Source organism: Lactuca serriola, chromosome 8 (genome assembly GCF_051521515.1).
Source record: "Lactuca serriola cultivar US96UC23 chromosome 8, Lser_US96UC23_V15, whole genome shotgun sequence".
Classification (NCBI taxonomy): Eukaryota; Viridiplantae; Streptophyta; class Magnoliopsida; order Asterales; family Asteraceae; genus Lactuca; species Lactuca serriola.
This window is the reverse complement of record NC_136415.1, coordinates 10,187,024-10,212,714: the sequence shown is the minus strand read 5'-3', so window position 1 is coordinate 10,212,714 and position 25,691 is coordinate 10,187,024.

Here is a 25,691-nt window from a genome sequence, read left to right as displayed (position 1 = left end):
AATTTCCTAAATGTTTTCCTCCGAAGATGAAGACATTAAGCGTTTTCTAATGTAGAAGTTGTGTGATTACATGTTAGTTTCCGGTTTGTTTTTAATTAATTAATTTTAAGGTTTTAAGGTGGGTACCAAACAGGTAAGGTGATTTGGTATGGGTGTATGACCAAATATGTACAATTAAGGTGGTTTTGAGATTATATATGTTTGATGAGTATGTTTGGTATAACTTTTAAGTTTAATATATAAAGATAGTCTATATACATTATTAATTTTTGTATAACTTATTAGTTTTGGTTTGACCAAAAATATATTACAAAACTTTTTCATTGTGGTTTATTAAAAAAATACATAAATGAGGGCAAAATGATAATTATACTAGGATTGGATATGCTCTAACCATAAGGGAAAAATGTAAATTCTAGCTTTTGGGATGCCAAGTGTCCATGTTGATGGCATGGATGTGTAGAAGGTGAGGGAGGTAGCAAAGGAGGCTATTGGAAGAGCTAGGAGAGGAGAAGGCCCAACTTTGGTTGAATGTGAGACTTACAGATTTAGAGGACACTCTTTGGCAGATCCTGATGAGCTTCATGACCCAGGTGAGTTGCTTTTAGTCTTTTACTCTTCTATATACATAAGATATGGAATTTGTAGTGATTGTATATTTTTATTGTGAATTGCAGCTGAGAGGACTCATTATGCAACAAGGGATCTAATAACAGGATTAAAGAAATACCTGATTGAAAACAAATTGGAATTGGACCTGATGGAAGTTACAGGTGTGAGGATCCTGTTTACTGAAGGCACTGCTCAAGTCTAGTCTATTTTTAAGATTTTGTTTCTTTACGTCTCATGTTGTCTATTTTATTATTATTATTATGAATTTTTAATCATATTGGTTACATAGAGTTATATATGATTATGTTTTTGTTGTTTTATGGATTCCTTTTGATTATCTCTCTTTTATTGTCAGTGTCTTGTTTATCTAGAATTAATCTTTTTAATTTATTAAGTTCCATTTAGATTTTTTATTAGATACAAAAAAATCACATTTTGGAAAAGAAGGATGGAAAAGCTTGATGGTAACCTGTTGAACATGCTATAGCCTATCTCAATGGCTAAATGGTGACTATTTTGAGACTTTTAAGGGTTTAATAGTGATGATTTTAGGACTTCGATGGTAACTAAAGAATCTGCCATGATAACTTAAACTTACGTTTTGTAAAGAAATATTTTCATGCCAAAATTACAGCGATAATTATAAAAAACTAAAACTATCATCTAATTCTCAATTAACCTGTTAAATTTAACTAGCAAGGTTGTGAGTCAACTAATAATGCAAATATAGTCTAATGAACCTTAAGTGAATTCACCAAAAGATATACAAAAACAGTGTCTATTCTTATATGAAAAAAACATAACAGAGCAGAAAATACCTTGATAATCTCTACTAGCTGATCTACACCACTTTCACCATGAAAAAGAGGCTGTAAATGTCCAAAACTCATAAAGATCAGCAAAAGCTTTTTAAAAGATTGCAACTTTAAAAAATTCTAAGCCACAAGAGCACATAGAGAAAAAAAGGAACTGAAAGTTAAAATGATTCTAAAAGTAATTACAAAAATGGTCGATATGGTTTCTCATCTTTACTGTGTTTAGATCCAGAATCAAAACTTTTTCAACTTTAGTCCTTATTTCAAGGTTTCAATTATGGTCCCTGGTTCCTAAAAATATGAAGCAAAATATATATTGGAACCATAAAATAAAGACCAGTTTTGTAATTTACTCTGCAACTAATTTACATACGAAACCAAAATGAAACTAAGAGAGATATACAAAATGGTCCCCCTGCTTTCTGAATTTTTACCATATTTAGTTCAAAATCAAAACTTTTTTCATTTTGGTCCTTAATTCAAAGCTTCACACCAATTTTGGTCCACATAACCAATTTTGGTCCAGAGAACCTCAAAATCGATATGGCAAGATAGAAATGAATCTTGTTAAAATTGAAAGCCACTTACTTAAAACAAAAGTGAAAAAGAAGCTGACCCCCAAAGTCAAGAAAAGTCAAGAGAAGTCCACAAAAACCAACTACAACGAGTAAAACCTGCAAAAGAAAACATAAAACACAAGCCAAATCTAATGACACCGTGGAAACAAAGCCAAAAATCAACACAAGTATGACAATATGACAAAGGCAAAAGTGATTCAAGTTAGAAAATGGTTATGTGAGAGAACATGACACTTAGAGACTATGACAATATGACAAAGGCAAAACCAGAGTTTAATGACTATAATTTATACTAACATCTCAACATCAAAGAGTTAAATGATTCCAAAAGCTTCTATGCAAATTTGATGCCACTTTCTCGAATTCCAATCCCACTGTTATTTCATATTGGATTTAAATAACTAGTAATGATGGTGATGAACTTAGGTTGCTATTTACTAGAGCATTTACAATACTTTGGTACTAATGGACCTTATAAGAAGAAATAATACTTTGAATGTATGTGCTTTTGGAAGTAACAACATTCGCCATGTTTTTCTTCCTAAACCATGATTCCTATTTGCATTGCTTTTAGGACATGGCTATATATGGATGGTGAATAAGGTTCCAGGAAGTGAGAAATGGGAGCTAGCAAAGAGAAGCCATGAACTATAGGAGAAGTTTGCAGAGGATATAAAGTATCAAGGAATGGATCCTCAAGAAGTTTTTGGCTGGAAGAAGACAGGTACACTACACATATATATCCCAAACACTCCCATGTCTTCTCATTTTCAAAGGGTATTTAAGAAATTTGACAAATTATCAAACTCAAACACTTTCCCTGTACATTAACATGATATTAATAGATTGGTATACACACAAACATGAAGCTTGTTGGTTGGTAAAACCTCAGATAAAATGGCAGTATTGAAAGAGAAGGTAGTCGAAAGACATCACTTCTTGACAGAGGGTAAATTGGTCATTTATTTTATTCAAACAATTCATTCAATCCAAGAAAGAAACAAAACATTTTAAGCTCACTGTTCCTCAACAAATATGTAATACAATTCAATTACTAAAAAGAATCATTGAAAATATCATACATGAGAACAAAAGGAAGATATGGGGAGTATTACAATCAGCCAGTAAGTAACTGGTTTATTAAGGTAACACACTATATATATTTTTTCTGAAGTTAAGTTACAAAGTTCATTTTTTTGAAGGGGTAAATATGTCTTTTTTTTTTATAGATGGTTCATCTTTTTAGGTCTAGCAATGGGGAGGTTGAATTTGTTCAAACACCAAAATATTCATTGTATAGCAAGAAAGCCATAATAACTTCACGTTGCCACCTCCTAAATATGAAAGAGAATTTGGGGAAAACCTAAAAATGTAAGAGTTCCTGAATCCTTAAATTCTCATAAACTGGATAACAAACTATGATGAATCAAGTTCTAATTCTAAGTGTCTATTCTTATATAGTTGAAGTCGATGGTAGACCTGAAATTAACTTGCATATAATGAAGAAGGCATTTCATATGGCTACGAAACACAATAACCAGAAAGTTTCAAGGTGATTCGTGTATACATTGTTGAGAGATAAGAGGGACAGTGATTGAAAAAGAAAAAAAATGGGAAATTAAACCCTAACGAAGTATATTGTGCAATTGAACTAAAAGAAACCTAAGAGGGATGGGATTTACCTGAGTCGGAAGTTAACGAAGAATACTTTCAGCTTTAAAAATGTGGAGGTTTCCGGAATCACGCGAGTAGTGTCGTCATCTGTCCGAACAGAAATGGTGAGATAAAGCAGAATCAGAATTGGGTTAACATATTGAAGAGAACTCACTCCACCGTCCAGAGTGATAAAGCTGGAGGGAAGGAAACTTACACCACCTTCTTGAAGATGGAACTGGGTTGTGCCAATTTCAGCTAGATATTGGCAATAGAAAAAACAAAACGCACGGACCCAAAATATAGTTTCCGTCATCGTTTTCTCGCTAAACGCGTACCAGATGGCGCAATTTTTTTTTATCCCTCGTTGAACCCTAGCTAAGTGCCTTCATTTTTCGAGTGATTAGCGAGGGATAGTGGTGCATCAATAAATACTTGCGAGATCCGTAGTTGATCCTTCGGTAAATCCTCACTAATATTCCATATGTTAAATAAATAAAATAATTATCAAAAATATGGTAAATCTGTCGTAATTCCCTAACTATAAGTCTAAATTTTGCTAGAGAATAAATCCGTAGTAAAATCCATAGTTTGAATCTCAAGTTTCTAGTTGTGGCCGTATACTTTCACAGTGGATATCGAACGTTTGTATATAACTACTGATTTCAATAAAGTTAATTAGTCTAATTCACTAGCATATATTTTGCAAAAATGAAGGATGCCAATAGGATAAATTGTGGAATTGTAAGATTTTGATTTCACATTGTTTATAATAAAATAATAAATAACAAAACAGTTTTAACATTTTAGTATAAAATAATAAATATAAATACAATAAGCATGAAAATGATAATCATAAAAAAGAAGCAATATTTATATTGATACGAATCATGGGCACCATAAGCTTGTCCATGACCTCATTAGCAATACATATACGAAAGCAACTTCATATATTTAGTAATATATAAGTTTTGCCACTTGACTTATGGGTCAACAAGAAAGACAAGATAATGAAGTAATCATAATCTTTTATTATTATTTTACTTTTATATATCAAACAGAAAATAATAATCAATAAAAGCAATTCACATGAAAGCAACTACATATATTATAAAAACTAAAAATAAATAATAAAAATTACATACGGTTTTAATTTCAATTGACTTTAATTAATTCAACGCATGCTATACGAAAGAGTATTTCAAATATAAAACAAATTTATATTGTAGCATTAATATCAACGTGAATCAACAACACAATTAAGTTGAAATATTAAATATCTACAATCTATAATGTTGAGAAAAATAACTTCATTTACTTTTCTAGCATGTAACGTCCATATTTTATGAAAATAATATTTGGAGGATTACAGTTGTGATTGAATATTGAATATCAAGTTTGGATATTTATATCAAAATAAAATTTAGTTGAATTGCATGGTATTCAAAGTGACAACAAGACGGTGCTCGCGGATAATGTGTGGAGGAGGAGTGTACAAGCAAACTGTATTGGAGTGTATGCAAACAACCACATGGACACATGGTGTCTATGCATGTGTGTGTTCTATATCAATGGATGTCTTCATGATAGAAATTATGAGAAAACGGACATGCTGACTGGGGTGCATATTTTTTTTTTTGAACGGCTAAGAGAAATATTATAAAATAAGAAAAAAACCAGCGAGAAGCAAAACGTGAGCATGATAGTGATGATACAGAAGAAAAATAAACAAAAACCCAACAAGCTAAACAACAACACCACACCAAAAGAAAAAACAAAGATTCCTTGTGACTTTTTGAAATATAACTCACGCTTTCATTAACACAGGTTTCGGTCATACTTTTGAATGTTTGTTTCCAAGATACAGTCGTCGAAACATTTTTCCAAGACCACGTAACTAGACCCAAGCTTTTCCTTTGGTGCAAAACGTGAGGTTTTCCGTAGTAGCTTTAGGGTGCAAAGAGAAAGATAAATAAATATTTTATATAAAAGCATTCACAATGCATAGTTCAATGGAAGAGTTGAATGATGTGACATGTCTAATTGACATTCAATAAATTAAATTCTATCATTGTGGGATGTCATGTTGACAATCAATAGATATGGAGTTCAATAACTATTGAACTCTTCAATGGAAAAAAGAAAACTTTTTAACTCTTAAATATATATTCCATTGAACTCTATTGAGTTCAATGCATCATAGGAAACTTAATGTAGAGTTGTATAGTAAATAAAATAATGATGTATTAATCCATTAAACTCTAATAAGTTTAATATATTGTGGATGCTCTAAATTCTAAAATTAATTATACAAAAAATATATAACGGTCACGTATTACGGTGATTAACCTTTTTAAGCACAACCTGTTAACTGAAAAATGTGAATGGTCACAATTATGGTGATGTGGTTTTAGTCATAATAGTTGGAATTGAATAAATGTTTAGTTCATTTTAAACACAACTACCGAAATCAATACGTTTAATTCTTTTTAGAAAATAAGCTTCAGCACCAAACAATTTTTTCCAACACAAATGACTTTTAGCAGCATGATTTTGTGATTAATTTTCATTCATTTTGGTCTCTCTTTTGGGTATTAAATATCCTAAAACAGAGGTAAAATCGATGATCAGACTAATCTAGAATTGTGTTCCATATTGAGAATAGACAAGATAAAATTTATGGTTCAAACGGTAAAAATCTATTTTTTAAACAATCCCAACCCAATATGAATGGGGATTAATCTAGAAGTCTCAAAATACTAATATAAAGTCCAAGATGACACTCTATATATGATATGTAGGTGTTACCTTTTGAAAACCTTTTAATATATATACTTATTTTACTAGGAAACTAGTAAACTCAATGTCTTTAAATTGTTTCTTCGTTTGTGTAAACAATCAATATATTTATTGTTTGGTTCTCTTTAACCTAGTTAAGTTGTCATTGTTATATTCTTCATGATCAAAAATATTCGTTTGGCTTTGTAGGAGATCCGTCATCGTAGGAATGGAGCCCTCCATAATTCCTTTTCAAAGTGGCACATAAGTGATTTTAATATAATCGTAAAAAACTAATACTTCACGGTTTTCAAATAAAATTAATATCTATAAACATACCATGATTACTATTTGTCATAGGTATGAATTGGGTCGTACCCATATTGTGATCCCGTTATATTATGGGCGTGTTCGGCACGGAACGCTTGAGAACGTTTAAGAGCTTCTAGCTTGTAGCGTTTGATAAAACGCTCTATTTTGAACAGAAATTCTTGTTTGGCAGTACAAGCTTCTAGCATTTAGTTTAAACAAAACACTCCAAATCTAAATGCTATTTCACATAGCGTTTAACAAAACGCTAACAATTAAAAGCTACTCGCTACCAGTTATTTTTGTTGAACACACCCTATATGTAATTATGCTATCCCTTTGAACCCATATCTTTGGATCTGCATCTATGGATCTTCGATCAACATAGGTTGGGTTTCCATTCACGATGGCTTGTTTATTCACAAGTCGTCTTATTTTACTTAACAACCTCTCACTTTAAGAATTTTGTTAGCTAGTTCACAATCTTATTTTTGACATTATGTAGTCATTAAAGATAATGCATATTAAGAGTCATTTTAAGACATTTCTCTTTCGGTTTAAAAGATTAAATTGTTTTAAAACATGTAATACTCTTTATAAATCATCTTTACATAAATATATAGTCTTATAGTCTTAGTCTTTAATAAGTTTCCAAACAAGAGTTTTAAGTAGGAGGGTTCCTCGATAATAATATCATTACATTAGTTCAAAATGAACTACTACATAACAATGGCCTTCAAAATTTCCAAGCCTTCCTCAAATATCTTTAATCTTCCCTCTAATATGAATATGTATCAATATATGTAGTTTAGGCATTGGGAATGCCTAGTGAATAATACTAGGATTCATCATCTTTTAAGTTAATTGGCACATTCCTTAAACAAATGAGAATCCCTAAAATCATTATAGTTATAATAAAGAATTTCTTTGATGGAATGACATACATTCCTAAACTCTTACGTCATTAATTATAAGTCATAATATAACGTTTAAAAGTTGTAATATATGTTTAATATAAAAAGGCTTGTATGCAATGCAATATGCTTTTTACCCTTTCCTAAGCCATCTTGTGTCCATTGTCACTAGTCATTTATCATAAATCCAATGATAGCTCACTGAAGCCTATATACAGTTAACACAAAGCACACTATATATTACTTCTCATTTAGTCATTAAGTAGTTGGGGTACAAGTTTGTTATTATCGGGTGTATTGTACATGAGGTAGTTAGCATGTAAGTGAGTCGTATCTAGCATACCATCACTAAGACAATGTGTGACATCATTTAATTTTCAAAACCAATTAAAACTTTTTCTTTATACTTTCAATTTCATTTTGTCATTGTTGCGGAAAATCCCAGTATATTTGAAACATTTTGAGTACAAATGATTGTCTCAATTTAATAAAACCTTAAGGATGTCATAATCAATATAGATACAAAAGTTACAACGTAAAAACCTAATGGTCCTGAACTCTTTTGCAGGTTGTCTCTTAATTACTCAACATCTTAATCAAGTTCCAGTAGCTTAATCTTGATACATGTGATGAATACAAACTGAGTGGTTTAGGTTTGGGAAAACCTGGTGAGATACATAGGGATTTCAATCCCATAATATTTTTATGATAATATTCCTTATTACCATACCTGCAAAACCAATTGTTACCAAACAATATAGATATAGCTCAAACTTAAATATCTATAAGACCTTTTATCCAAACATACCCATCCCTAGTCAATCCTCACATATCCTAGTCCATGATTTTCAGGGAGAGTTATCTTCCCGATGAACCGTTTAAGGTAAGGGTTTGACTACACAACTAAGGGCTTCCTTGGTCGGTGTAAGTCATAAGAAACTCGAGCCTTCAGATCAATTTGATGAATAGGGTATTACCTTTTATCTACATCTGTAGGTTATGAGTCTACACTAGCAACTTAATTCACAAGACTGGCTAGAATGGTCAAGTGTTGTCATCCTACTCTGGGAGATGACCAGGCATACCGTTAAGTTTCCTGATTTGGACCCACCATTTCTGGTCATCCAAAAGGAATACTAAGACGTACTCCGGTACGGATCTACCGTACATCGATATCTAATAATGTCATAGGACAGAGGTCTACTCTCCGTTCCTAACACACATGCTAATAACATGATGCTACCTATTATTCAAACCTAACTGAACTAAGCATCCTTTATAAGTCTTATTTCCCTACTAGGGAAGACTATCGAGCTTATGAACTTTCCTTGAAATAAAATTCTATTTTAGGAAACCCTTTCCTAATATTAACATAGAGTATTAGGTATTTATATTTTCTTATTCTTTCTCACGAACAATACTCCGATTATTTATTTTCATATAATCATATTATCTATATACTATAACACAAATAATTTCATATTTGGTTCGCATCTTGTATATAAACATATATATTTCTACCACATATTTAAGGCAAATAAGCATATAGTTCACAGATTTTTAATACTTTCCATAATTATTTGTATAAAAAGTATGTTCATAAAAGGGACTATGAACTCACTTGATAAAATGGGAGACTGATGATTTCGGCAGCGCTTCGCTTCACACTTCCAAAGAGCTCTAGACGTATAAAGTACTAAGCCTTCGTTTAGTTTCATAATTCGGATGACTATAATAACTATAGTGTATGTTCCTCACTAATCCCAATGTCTACATCAAGATCTATCAAGTAAGGAACAACCAAGTAGGATTATATCGGAGGTGGGGTCCGCTTGGTATACAGAGTATACTATTTGGAAATCCTACTTTAAACACCTCACTAAATCCAGCTTAAACACCATCCCCGTAAGTAGATTAATCAGTATAATGACTTAGAATCACCAATAAATCTTAATAATAGATTCATAATAACACTATGACTATAATTAAAAGTCACACTTGAATAAAATAAGTGTGGCTTAACATACAGAGTATTCTGATGAAAATCAGGAATTATGTGGGCTAAACTTTGATCCGGGGCTTCTATTCGCAGGTTATCTGACACCGCAGGGCCTTCATAAATTAACTAGGAACTCGGGATTAAAAGGGCTAGAGATACATAAGAGTTTTCAGATAGAATCGGGGTGGAGGTGTAGAGAAATGAATCGAGAATTGAACATATTTATAGGGCTAAAAAGCAGTGTGCGCCGCACCAATGCTATGTGCATTCTGCGTAATTGTTCGGGCCAGGTAACATGGCAGCTTATGGGTGGTGACATGTGTCGAGCATCTGGTGGAGTGTCAGTATGCGCCGCACATGCTGTCTGTGAACGCGGCTGCGCATAAAAATTTCTGATTTCTTAGAAAATTCATATCTTTTACGTACGAGCTCCATTTTCGATGGGTTTATATCCATACGTAGCTATCGATGAGATCTATAACCCTTATTTAGACTCCGTTGGCTATTTTTGACTTTATTTTTATAGTTATATTTTTACAGGCTTAGACTGTTAAAGTCCATGTAAAAATCATAACTCTCTCATATGATATATGTTCTCGAGTGTCTTTATATCGATGGATAGGTATGAACGAGATCTTCAACTCTCGTTTAGATTGTTTTTCCTAACAATCAACCGTTCTAAATTTCGATATTAGTGTTGCACACTGTTGCACTGAAACTTAGAAAAATCATAACTTCCTCTCACGAAATCAGATTTGGGTGTTCTTTATATTTACAGGTCCGCTTTCGTGATTCCTATGACTTTCATTTAGATTACTTAGGCTAATAAGCAACCTATCTCCCATTTACTATTTACGATACACTGTCTGAATGAGAAGCTTCGAAGGCCATAGTTTCTTCATACGAAGTCATATTTGAGTGTGCTTTATGTGTACAGGTTTCATATTGCAACTCCTACATTTTCCATCAAGATTATGTATCCTAAATAATCTTCTATCAAGATTATCATTTTGTCGTTTATCGAGAAATTACTAAAATGGCTTTATAATACGTAGTATGTAATGTGGACGACTAATGATAATCCTAATAGAGGATTTATAATATAATTATTATATATGATATCTTAAATGTCTAGCCTGAATTTGTGGACGTTACAATTACCTCCCCCTTACGATGATTATGTCCCAAAATCATCAGCAAATAGTGTTGAATAGTGATTCCCAAGACGCCTATCAATCCTCAACGAAGGAGTTTCCTTAGTACTTGTTTCCACACAGTACTTATTCTATCCGATCCTTTTGTGCTAAACAAAAAGTACTATATTAGTTTCCTTTATGATAGCTTAGCAACCTGCCTACCTAAATCCATATCATTTAACTCCATTGATTAGGGTTGTACTTAAGTGCCCTAACTACATCGGGTATTTCTCACAACCATTTCTCCTTTTATGAAGATGACAAGGTCCATGAATTTAACTATTACGAGCCCCATTTTGGGGTTTCAACTTTACCAGTCCACATCGTTTTCATGTTATCATTAACATAATCATTTTTAAAAAGGTCTGAGAAAGGAATCAGATCCATATATATATATATATATATATATATATATATATATATATCGATTTATTCTTAATAACAAGTCTATAAAAACGTCCTATATGGACTAATTCCTTAGAGACTTGACACCTAGGAAGGTATACTTTTAGAGTTTTATCATTTGGTCTATTTCGACTCACAGCATATTGTGGTTCCTACACAATCCTGTAATACTTGATGTTAAGATCTAAGATGCGATCGTTCGTTTTATCAATAGGCGCGGGTAAAGGTTTCATGTTTCCTCATGATATTTAATGTTGTTTCCTTGTTTTCTAAGCAAGATGTAGTAACGCCCGCATATTCGGGTTAGTCAATTTAGAGACAATCAGCATCAAAAATGACTTTTTGATAGAATATTATTTAGAATGAATAATCTTAACCAAGTTATAGTATATGTCACAAGGGTTTCGTACATACAAAGAAGGTTGAAATCCGAGTTATAAAGAAGAAGTTGCGACCCGTCGAAGTTTTACGACTAAACCGACACGACATCGTGTAACGTAAAAAAAGTGAATTTCTGATAAATTACTTTTTAGCCTTAGCGATCTAAATGAAAGTCGTAGTATACGTTAAAACGAGAGTGTGCATAAAAAGAATGTCCAAATCTGACTTTGTATGAAGAAGTTATGATTTTTCTTTGATTTACCATAGTAGTGCACAACCCGGAATTCGAATTTTATATTGATTGATTTTTAGCCGACACAATCTCAACGAGAATTGAAGATCTCGTTAATAGTAGCTTAATGATATAAATACAGTCGAAAACTGACGGCGGATGACAAAGTTATGAATTTTTAATGGATTTTAATTGTCTAAGTATGTTAAAATATAAATTTAAAAATAAATTCAAAACTAGACGACAGGGTCTAAACGAAAGTTGTAGATCTCGTCGATACCTACGCGTGGATATAAAGAACATACAAATGGAGCTCATATGCAAAAGTTATGGATTTTAGAAGATAATTAGTTTTTGGAGTAACCAACAAGCGACACGTGGCGCGATCTGAGCCACTGCTTCCTCACCACGGCTTGGCACCAGATGATGATGACACATGGACACGAACGCCCAACATTTAGCAAGAGAACACCTCGCGTTCGAACCGAACTCAGCCTATAAATAGAGGCACAAATCACCCATAAAACTCACACCTTTCCCATTCTTTCTCTCTCAAACTTCTCTCTAAACCCCTCCCAATCCCTAGTACTTCTCAAGGGCTAAGAGGCGAGTCCCGGAGCTCTAGAAGGCTCCGAGAAGAAGAGATTTCGGCTCAAAAGTTCTTCCCGCGCAAAGCCTGGTTCTTCACTAAACTTCATTGTAAGTGAGTTATGCTTACCCTACTTTAAGTATAGCTTATGTTTAAGTTCATTATCATTATTATGAACTTATAAACAATATATGTAAGTATTATAAAATATACAAAGTGTTATTATAATACATTTTAACTGCTCGCAGTACAGGGAATCTGGTTTGAAGGGCCACATAGGGTTGTTGGATTTCAGAATAGCTTAAATGCCAAAATAGTCATGCCCTCAGGTGTTTCATGTCTGGCCCCTATCTGTACATATTAGTTGGAAAGTATTGTTTAACACTTATAAAACAATATTGCTCATAAATAGTCACAATAAATATTAGACTAAAATCTAGTGTTATAATACTAGGTTTCGTCGGAGGAAAATAAAATTGTTAGAAGCGAAGCGTTGCTTGAGTTTGGAGCATGGATTAGACATAGTCAATTGTCCTTAGTCCGAGAGTATGGAATGGGCATAGTTATTGATCCGAGAGCATGTATTACACATACCTGATCCGAGAGTATGGATTAGGTAAAGAGGTTAATTTTAGATTCGAGAGTATAGATAGTGTCGTTGTGAGGATCGACGGGGTGGAGTAAAATTGCTTATATGAGGTTAAATTGTATATATATTGTGAGTTCTAAAACATATATATATATATATATATATATATATATATGTGTGTGTGTGTGTGTGTGTGTGTGTGTATATATATATGTTTCTGTATTGACAATGACATCCCAAAGTTTTAATATAAACAAAATACATTTCTTCGGAAATGATTTGATAATATATTTATCATGTTTTCTGGGAACAAATTCTACAATATTATTCTTCCAAATGGACACTATGATTTATAAATAAGCATAAATAAAACTTTTAAAATGATTGTGAATTTGGGTATGTCACAGTTGGTATCAGAGCATTAGTTTAAGCGAACTAGGAATTTTAGGAAATTTCTAGACTTAAACTTAGAATGCTAAGCGATGATTGTGAGATGAGTGTCTGCTGTATTTAAGAAGTATGTCTGAATAGACATGAGCATTAGCTTAACATTTACTAAGAGTACATTGTTGAACATACTAGGGATGCATCATCGTATATCATATGTTTCTTTCAAATTGGCCAAAACTTTGTTCGGTGAAGAGTCTGTTACTGTCATTCATCATGAATTGGCGTAGTCCTCACCATACTAAGTTCATATGTTTCCAACGCCCCGACCACCAAGTTCTCGAACCCTTCGTCATTCGTATCGACAGTCCGACATAAACCTCAATTTAATCTTCCGTATTCTAAACCCCGAAGTACTCATGCGAAGGGTACTTTGTCCTCCGAAGACTTGTCGTCATATGTCCACAGACCGTCACGAAATACCACTCGTCCAACAGACCAAGTTCGAGCACTAAAGCTAAGGACAGATACAGCCCACCTATCACTATTCAGGGTATATGTGAGGGTGGTATATGATTACGATTACGCAGATTTAGTATGTGTTCTTCCGCCCTATTTCATGTTCCTTGTTTGGTTGTGGACCTGGGGCAGAGTCGCACATCCGACCGTCTTATTAACCCTAATCATATATACAGCTTGTATACACGAGGTAATGATAAATGGACCGAGTATGAAATACTATGGTGAACACTAGGGCAAAGTTGCCATGTCTACGAGTGAGTATTCTGCCAAACAGAGGAGAGCAACCCTGTGGCACTGTAAGAAAGCTAATTTCGGGACGAAATTTCCATCTAACGGGGGGATGATGTGACAACCTGAAAATTTTTACATTGAAAGCTCAGTCAGTCAACTCAACTGAGTGTCAGACTCATTGGTAATGAGTTCTAGCCTGGTTAAAGGTCATTCTAAGGAGTTTTAAGCCTAATACACTCAAGGAATGAGTGATAGGAAGTGCCTGCTAGAGCCACTGAGCAACATACAAGCCTTAACCATCACCACCCTGAGGTCACGGCCACAACACTTGGAGTTTATGGCCGTAAACTCCAAGTGATCCGTAAACTCCCCTATATAAGCTCATATCCTTCACTTTTTCATTCATTATCTCATTCCACCTCAAGAACATTTCCAAATCCTCTCAAGTATCATCCCGATTTTCATCCTAGATCATCAAAAGTTGTAAGTGCTCTTCCTTTAATTTGATGTTAATCCTTCTTAACTATCATCATCTCATGATTTCATCAATGGAAATCATGTTTTCTTAGATCTTCAAGAAACACCAAGAACACACACTAGTGTTCTTGGCCAAAATCAACCATTTCAAGCCTCTATATCGTAAGTACTCTTCCTTACACTTCATATCTAGTAGGAGGCCTTTATTTACGACACTGAAACATGCCTTTTCCCATGAAGATCATGAGTTTACGGCTCAAGATCTTCCTTGGCTGTAAACTCCATGTTAGGGCATGTTTGGGCCTTAAACTCTTCCAACAAGCAAACCTTTGACCTAGAACCCTTCCTTGATGGAAATAGGACATTAAACTACTCTCAAATGCATAATGACCATGAGTTTATGGCTGTAAACTCCTTTGGGCCGTAAAATCATCAAAAGCCTCCATTGGTTTGATCTTTCTCATCCTTGTGTAGAGCAAAAGTCCCTCAATCTTCCCTAGCCTTAAAACAAACACTTATGCATGTTTGACCATGAGTTTACGGCCGTAAACTCCCTTTGGCTGTAAAAACATGGTAGTAAACTCTTGTTAGTGCCATTCCACACTCCTTAGTCCAATCACATGTGATTCCAACATTTGGTCAAAGTGTTTCCTAGTCCCGGAAGGTGTTTCCTTTCATATAGTTGCTTATAAACACCATATTCATGCCAATATATGTCATTTAGGACTTATTGTATCCCGGGACTTCATTCGTGGAACTTCTCATCCTTACACACATATTCGTTTGAATCACCCACATCAGGTGAGTTCATACCCCGAAATGAATCTTTTAACTGTTTTAAATGCTTTTAGGGGGGGATACAAGTTGAACTCAATGATAATTGTGTAAATTTTTGTTATAAACATCTTTCAAAAGATTGCTTATGCCTTTTCTAAGTAATCAAATCATTTCAAAAACTCTTTTAAAGTTATGTTGCTTTATAGTTTAACAAAACTCCGTTTTTAAAGTACAAGCATAACCTGGTAGTAAAATGAGTCTTTTTCAATAACAGTTCAAGTAGAATACTAGTAAACTATAATGGGTATAGTTTAGGGGTTCAGTTCATACTATACAGTATACAGAGAGAGCATACACTAGTGCATACAATTCATACGCACTATATACTATATAAAAGAAACATACTATGATGAGAATCAGAGAGGGCATTCACTACACTAGTACATACAATACATACACACTATCACACAAATGTGAGGCACTACTTCGGGGCATGGCAACTGTCATGGCTCATCTTGTAACCAGAGTCTTTTGAAGGGAGAGCGTGAATTCGTGTATAGATCTATACTGAACTGACCGTCCTACACCTTGTTGCTAGCTACAGTGGGACCTGCAGGTCTTCGGGTGATGAATGTCATACCATCTCGACGTCTTCGAGCATCGTGTTATACTAGGTCGATCAAGTATGGTTACAATTATATCACATTATACCTTAATAATCAATTTAAGGCAATTAGTACATAAGTAGTTACTATATACAATACTACGGTACTTACATTTTCCCATTTCTTTCATAAAGTGACAGTTCCACTTGAAAGTTAATGCAAACTATTTTCGAGATAAGATAGTTATAAACTAGGGAATACTTACACCTTTTCAAAGCGAAAAACAGAACAGTCAGGTCTAGTACATTCAGTAGAAAGGGACCATAATGCTAACCTTATGATTCTTTAATGTATACATCAAGGGATATATATATTAATAGGATCCGACAGGTAATAAGATGTGTGCTTTCCGCTTCATTTCCTATTCCTTGTTTGGTTGTGGGCTTAGAGCATATTCAACCAGCCTATTATCTATTAGATCTTAGTTATATATATGTTCTGTATACATTAATTCATCATAAGGGGTACCAGGTATGGGTCAGGTCATAGGACACAAATTCAAACGCACAGTTTTCTAGTACAAAGCATACTTTTCAAATCAGAACTTTTGGTATACAAAACTAGAAACTTACCAATAAAGGGTTTAATCCGTTTTATTAAACCAGTATAAACTTAAAGGACTTTAGGTGATTGACTCTATAATACCTTAGTTTATACATCATGGTTATATGTCATTAATACCCAACAGGTAGTTGGATGTGTACTTTCCGCTTTACTTCCTGTTCCTCGTTTGGTTGTGGGCTTAGGGCAGATTCACCCAATTAACTAACTATGCGATATTAGATCATATATAGCCAGTATAAACTAAGTGATTATAGAATTAATCACTGCGGTCACCATTTTATTATAAGAAATAAGGGTTTTCTTAAAGATTCTTTTCATTAAATATAAAGGAACTATTACAATTAACTTCATGAGTAACAAGTGAATACACCAGGGTTATATACAACAAGGACCTAACAAACAATGGGATGTGTGCTATCCGCCTGACTTCCTGTTCCTTGTTTGGTTGTGGGCTTAGGGCAGATGCGCACAGTCGATTGTTTGTTTACTCTGAGTTTTATATAACTTGTATCCATTTAGTACTCATAGAAAGGATTGTAAAATCATTTCTATGTATCTTTCATCAAATTAGGAAATATAGGATTTTCTAGAGGGACATACGAATTTTTTCTAAAACAGAACTTATAACTTACTACATTTCAACTACATTTTTCAACAACTTCCTACAACTTACTTACATCACTAAAATCTTATGAACTCACCAGCTTAATTGCTGATCAACTCTTTCAAATAACTTGTATTCTCAGGAAACTAGTAGACAGGTACTCGCTTTGGGAAATCAGAAGATGGAGAAGTATAGCTTCAAGTCTTGTTTTGTTATTTGCATATGTATTCTATGTTTTGTGAACACACACATTGTAAACACTTTCTTTTTAATGAAATGGTTGTTCATTACTTGCTTACTATGATACATGCCTTGTGATACTAAACATGACGTCCTCCACCCCCGAACGTTTCCACCGTTCCGGTTTTCGGGTGTGACATAATCCTCCTGAATCCTCTAAATCACCTTCTCAAATCCATACACCAAACACTCGCTACCCAACGCAGCAAAACCCACTGAAGCAATCCCTAGGCCTTCCTAGGTTCCCGACCTCACCCCACCATTAACTGCTAAAGAATTCCCCATAATGTCAGTTATCCACCTCATGAATACAATCATATGCAACAAAGCTTAGATAATCCTTTGAGCAACAGACTCATCCCTACAATGGTTGGACTCATACAAGAGCTACGCAAAATGGTCAAATCCATCACTCTACAAGAGATGCGCAATAGGGTCAAATCCATCACTCTGAGATTATTCAACCTTTGTCACATGTGACTTGAAATATTCACTTAGTAGCTAACTCCCATCACCTAAGACTTCCACAAAGCACAAAGCAAGCAGCATTCGTGTGACAACCCGAAGTTCATTCCGTTATTGTAACCCGTTCCGTCAATAAAATTCGTCGTTTTCGAATTGTTTCCGTTTCGTTATTAAATTAAGTCATTAAATTTGGGTCGTTTATTATGAATTAATGGGTGTCCAAACACATTAGAAACTCATGATAACACCCCAATTTAATAATTGGAAAATTTTTAGTTTCAACCATATCGGGTTAAGGCAACTTAATCGGGTGCGACCAAAAGCCTCGTCTAACGTCAGTATCGGGTAGAATTCCACCGGGCCATAAACTCAACCCATATATAAGGGATTGAGTGACATCATTTTGAAGCTTTTTCTCTCTCTAAAATCACTTTCTCTCACTACTCTCTCTCTCTCTCTAGAACTCGAGATTGATCTAAAAACCCCCTTTCAAGCTTCAATTTGGTAAGCAATCTATCCTAGCTTGTTGTTTAACTTGATTGGCATGCAAATCTATGTTTGAATCACCCAAAAACACCCATGTACATGTGTTTATGGTTTGGGGACCCTCCCAAAACCGTGAACACCCCTAAAGAGGGTTTTGAAGCCCCAAAACCCCTCCAAACCACTTCTAGTGCTTAGATATGGCTTAGAAACTTGCATGCATGAGCTTAGGACCCCAAAATCACACCATTTGAGTATTGGACATGAGTTTACAGCCCAAGAACATTCTTGGACCGTAAACCCACATTCATGGACCATAAACTCCTTTTAAAGTGTCAAAATGCCCCTAAACACCTCCAAATGCTTCCATAAGAGTGTAGAACCTTATAATCCTTCATGTGATGCACCAAAACATACACAAATGGAAAAAACTTGAGTTTACGGCCCAAGAACATTCTTGGACCGTAAACACACCTTCTTAGACCATAAAATCCTCCAATGGGTGTTAAAGTGCCTTTAACACCTTGTATGGCTTGGAATTGGACCTAGAACGTTGTATGATTAATCAACAACCACTAAAACCCATGAATCATGGACAAACATGAGTTTACGGTTTTAAACTCATGTGTTTAAGGTAGTAAACTCCCAAGAACATCTTCATAGACCGTAAACTACTTTTCCAAGGTCAATTCAAGTCCCAATCACTTCCTAAGCCATGGAATCAACCCTAGAACCTTCCTATGTGCATTTTAATTTACCTAGGACCACCAAAAAACCTTAAGACATAACACATAATAGTTTACGGCCGTAAACTCATAGTTTACTGCCGTAAACTCCTCAAATGGCCCTTAGGATGTTCAAATCTCATTCAAATGCATTGAAACCAAGCCTAGCATCACCCTCATGAGTTATAAGGCTATTTAGCAACCAAGAACACCCCCACCATGAGTTTACGGCCATAAAATCATGGGGAGTGGATCATTTGGACTGTAAAATCCTAAAGGATTTTACTCTTGAAGAGTAAACTCCATATCCAAGCCATACTCATCCATAGATGTTACCCGGGTCACTCCAAACACTTGAATTGAAGTGTTTTCGCGTCTAGAAGTGTTTTCTCTTATCTAATTAGTGGTTTGAAGTCTAATTAGGTACATTTGTGTATCATTCCATATTTCGTAGGAACCTCACGCGTTATCAAGCCCCGATCTGACACTTTGCATCCTAGACGACACGTTCCTCGACTGGTGAGTTCATACCCCTACCCTTTTTCAGTGTTTTTCAATGTTTTCAGGGGAAGAATACAAGCAAAAGTACAAGAATATCTTGTACTTAAAGTATTTATTACATTTAAAATGTTTGATATTCACATGCTTTTAACAATGGAAAACAGTATTAACCAAACATTAAACCTATACGGTCAGTTTTCAAACTATTTGTGAAATTCTTTATAAACTGTTATGTTTTATATTTCACAAATGATTAGTTCCATATCATTATTGTTAAAAGCAACATATTGGTACATTTGATTGTCCTCGGTAACACACCACAGAGATACGCGAGTGGAGGATTCACTGTTTGTAATAGATTTCTGTATTATTACTAGTAAATTTGTTATTCCTATAAATTGGAAACACGTCCTCGGAAACACTCCACAGAGATACGCGAGTGGAGGACCGCCCCCGTAACCAGAATCTCTTAGATAGGGAGCGTGACTTGAGTGTATAGATCTATACGGGGCTGACTACCCCACACCTGGCTGCTAGCTACAGCCGAACCGAAAGGTTCAAGGGTGACGAAAGTCATAAGGTGATGTGGACTACTTATTTCCATATCTAGTCTATCGTATGGTTATGGAACTCGCAATTTGGATAACAGAGATTTACTTGTTAGTAATAATGGCTTAGTGACTAGCTTACTTTATACTTATTAGTTTTATATACATGAGAAAACTAATACACTTCATATGGATAAATAGGTTTTCAGAATACATCTTTTACATTACATTTCAGTTCGGTAACCAACTTTTAGGAAAATATGGGATTTTCCTGGGATAACAATTGTTCATAACCAGATTTGTGTAACAAAACAGATAACCAAACTTTACATATAAGAAAATATAGGATTTTCTTGGATTCGTATATTTTTTTTTCAGAAACCGAAAGGAAACTTGTTCATTTTTTAGAAAGCAAAACCGCTTATGAACTCACCAGCTTTATGCTGATTTTCAAATTGCTTGTATTCTCAGGTCAGCATTAGACAGGTACTCAACAATCCTTTTGGCGAAGATGGAGTACATAGAAGACACGTCTTTACTTTTGAACATATATACATATGTATAACACATGTAACTTTTTACTTTCAAACAAATGTAAACTCTAATATGTAATGTAATGTTTGTTTACTTCGCTTACTATGTACATTGGTTGTGATACTTAACATGAAGTCACCTCCGCCCCGGAACATTTCCGCCCTGGGTTTTGGGGTGTGACAATTCGTGCAGTAGCACTCTAATCCATAGAATAATCACGAGCATCCAGTCCCACATACTACCACTCATACTAGGAGCTCTCACTCCTACTGCTGATTGCCTTATGCACACAAATTATACCCAATCTAGTATCCCATTCTTCCTAGGCTACAAGGCATCACATATCAGGCCAATTTATCACTGGATAATCAGAACTAGCATGCAAGTCCACAAGCTTATACAATAGGCATACAAGGCATATCTCCTAGAATTCTATCATGCAAAAACTAAGCAGATCCTTAGCCCTAACTACCATGCGATTCACATATTCATAAATCAAATCATATCAGATAACATGTATGGGTATTTTGGGAGAAACTTACTTAGGCTTGGTCGATTGCATGTACCACACCCTTTCTTGTATTAGAAAACTTGTTTTTCCCTTTTTAAATCATTTTTCTTTCATTTTTGAAAAACTTTACCAAATCCTTAGTTTGAGTTCAGACACACCCGAGAGTGCGTCTGAATCCCTCAAACCAAGGCTCTAATACCAACTTGAAATGTCCCACAAATAATAACATAAAATTTTTGTTTTTAGATTAATAAATCGTTAATACATATCATTCCCATAAAACCAAGGTAATCAAGGTTTATAAAAACATAATCCAATCAGAGTAAATCACAGAATGTGGAAACATATGGTGTGTGCTCCGCAACCATCCCGAGCTCTTCCATATAAAAGCCGAAGTACCTGAAACATAAACTAAAACAGTAAGCACAAAGCTTAGTGAGTTCCCCAAGATACCTCATACCATACTCAACTAAGCATATAACGGGCCCTGCCTACTGAGATACGGGACCCATCCACATTCACATAATGGGCCCCACCTACTGAGATACGGGCCCCGCCCATACTCACATAACAGGCCCCGCCCAACATACAAACACATAATCCTACTAACATATGTGATAACCACAAAGATAACAACATACAATACAGTCATCGGGTTTTGCCCGGCATCGAGCCCCGCTCGGCATACATACCAATATATATACAAGCAAGAGTCACGCAGACATCTAGCATCCTAGCATAATAAACCATGGGCTGACTTTGGTGCCTTTGACCCGCTAAACAAAGTGAGGAGACTCACCTCGCACTGCTGAATCTCGCGGATGAATCGATGGCTTCTGGTTGACCGTTCCTCGAACTATCAATATCAAAACAACACCCAATCAACATTTGGGTCCCAATTCATATCCATAAATCCATACTTGAGGTAAAAAGACCATTTTACCCCTAACCTAGCTTGGTCCAAGACTAAGGCCCAAACTCACAATCTGAAAGGCCCAAAAGCCAAATAATTAACCAATGCCCATATATGGCCCAAAATATCCCATGGTCAACCTTGATAAAACTTTTGGTCAAAGTCAAAGTCAATAGTCCATGTTGACCGAACACCTCGTGTTGCCCCATGGCCATACCATGTTCCAACAACATCCAAAAAGTCAGGGAAACCCCACGGCATTGACTAAGAAACATGTTGTGTTTGCCGAAGTTCCAAAAATTTAACGCATTAAGTCATTTTCTTCAATTCCAAGAGCTCTAAAGCTCATATATATTCCATAATATGGTCCAGAAGGATAAAGTTTCCAACTTTATCCATTGGGACTACCCAAAAGGTTTAAAACTCAATTCATGAAGCTTATTCATGCAAGAGCTTAACTAACAAGCACTTAATCCTTAAAGTTCAAAGTCCATCCTTTCCAGAAGTGAATTAAACACCAAAACCATCCCAAAGGTTAGTGCTTTATATACATACATGTCCAATGCATGTTTTAAACCCATATTAGTTCAAAATGGGGATTTATGACCTAATCTCTATGCATGAAATCAAAACTTGATTATAATCCAGATCCAAAACACTACAAGGTCACCATGACCTGGAGATTCATAAAGTTGCAAACTTTATAAGATCTAACCACTCCATCATTCAAGAACGAAGAAGCTAAAGGAAAAAAACTCAAGATCTAACAACTTGGAATGATAAAAATCGAGTCTTGTACACTTACATAAGTCCAGAAGAATGCCAAGGTGGAGAATAGGGACTTGATTGCTTGATCTTTGATTCCTTCCTCCTCCTTTTTCCTTCTAATCTTTAAAAAGCGCCAAACTAGCTCTAAAAATGAAGGAAGATGATTAGGGTTTCTTTTAGGGCTTGGGGCTGAGGATGGACAAACCCTATCCATCTTATTCCTTTAAATAGGGAGCAAAAACCCGAAAGATTAGGGTTTACATTCCAGCCGTCAACACGTCGCGTTCCCAGAGGCAACACGTCGTGTTGATTGCAACACGCCGTTTTGACCTTATCTAGACACGCCGTGTTGCTTCCTCCAACACGCCGTGTCCAATCCTCAAAAGGTTATTATTCCTAAAAATTGATACTCAAGATTTCGGGTGTTACAAGAGGTTTACTCTCTGTTCCTAATGTACATGCACATAACATGATGTTACCCATTATTCAAACCTAACTGAACTAAACATCATTTGTAAGTCTTATTTCCCTACTAGGAAATACTATCGGGCTTATGAACTTTCCTTGAAATACCAATTCTATTTTAGGAAACCCTTTCCTAATATTAACATAGAGTATTAGGTATTTATATTTTCTTATTCTTTCTCACGAATAATACTTCGATTATTTATTATTATAAAATCATATTATCTATATACTATATCACAAATAGAACCATATTTGGTTCGCATCTTGTATATAAACATATATATTTCTACCACATATTTCAGGAAAATAAGCATATAGTTCACAAAAATTTAATACATTCCATAATTATTTTTATAAAAAGTATGTTCATGAAAGGGACTATACACTCACTTGATAAAAGGGGTGACTGACGATTTCGGCAGCGCTTCGCTTCACACTTCCATAGAGACCTAGAGTTATAAAGCACTAACCCTTAGTCTAGTTTCATAATCCTGATGACTATAATAATTATAGTCTAGATTTCTCACTAATCTCAATGTCTACATCAAGATCTATCAAGTAAAGAACAATCAGGTAGGATCATATCGGAGGTAGGGTTCATTTGGTATACAGAGTATACTGTTTGGAAATCTCACTTTAAACACCTCATTAAATCAAGCCTAGATATCCTCCCCATAAGTAGAGCAATCAGTATAATGACTTGGAATCACTAATAAATCTTAATTATAGGTTCATAATAACGACTATGACTATAATTAAAAGTTACACTTGAATAAACAAAAGTGCAGCTTAACTTACATATTATTCTAATGAAAATCGGGAATTATGCGGCAGAACTCTGATCTAGGGGATTCTATATGTCGTCTATCCGACACCGCATGGCCACGGTAAAGTAACCGAGAACTCAGGAGTAAAAGGGCTAGAGATACGAAAGAGTTTTCAGATAGAATCGGGGTACAGGTGTGGAGAAATGAACTGAGAATCGAACATATTTATTCAGCTGAAAAGCAGTGCACGTCGTGCAAATGGTCAGTGTGCGCCATGCAAAAGACTTGAGTGTTCAATAATGTTCTAGGTGGTGACACGTGTCGAGCATCTGGTGTCAGTATGTGTGTTACACAATGGGTCTTTTGTCATTAACATAGTCATTTTCCATGGAACATTATTGAACACTCAAGTCTTAACACATCATAAGCGGATGCACTACTTCATGAGGAAAATTCTTTCCAAAATAATTTAGTATTTTAGTCATCATCAAAATGATTTTCAAAATATCATTTTTATGAATGCACATAAATTCATACAAAGCAAATCACATAGATATTAACATCATATATATGATTTAAATCAGGAAATCATTTATATATATATATATATATATATATATATATATATATATATATATATATATATAGTTTCATATGCCATTCCTTTCTAGCTTATAACGCCTCTTAATAACTAATTATTAATTATAATCAAATGGTCATTAAAATGATCAAAATACACCTACAACCGTTAACGAAAAAAGGATAAAAAAAAAAGGATACGATAAAGAATTAGGGAGCCAAATGGTCTTTTTTTATTTTTAAGTTTAAACTCTTAATATAAGTCTTTATAGAAGTTTTAGGGGTAATTAGGCTAAGGGGAGTGGTAACACTCTTAACATCTTGTCATGTAAGATTTTTAAGTGCCACCTCTTTTTTTTACTGTTTAACATCTAACATTAGCATTTAGTAGGGAGTGGTAACACTTCTAGCATTTTATTTTATTTTATTTTATTTTTCTTATTTAATCAAATTATTTTACTTTAATCGACAAACAATTTTTATGCCGAAAAATTTAAATTTTGACTTTTATTTAAAACATCAAAAAACCACCGAGCAACCATTTAATCTAATTGATCAAATATATGAAAATATTTTCACTCATTTTAATACACAAATATTTTTATGCGCATATTTTAATCAAATTTTATTTTTTTAAATCACCAACAATTAATATAATATAAATCAATTACATGAAAATAAGTATAAAATTTAAGTGCAGGGTCCTTTTGGTAATTTCAGAAACTTAGTTTGTAAGAGGAATTAAGGTAGGGGTGCGATGTGTAAGTATGTGATTTTTGGAGGTCTATTTCTGTCAAATTCAGATTTTCTGTCTTCTTCCTCCCAGCAACTAGTTGCAACGACAGTCTTCCATTTTCCATTTTCAAGCTTAGAAATTGCGATTTTTTTTCTGAAAGCAAGTGAATAACTCAA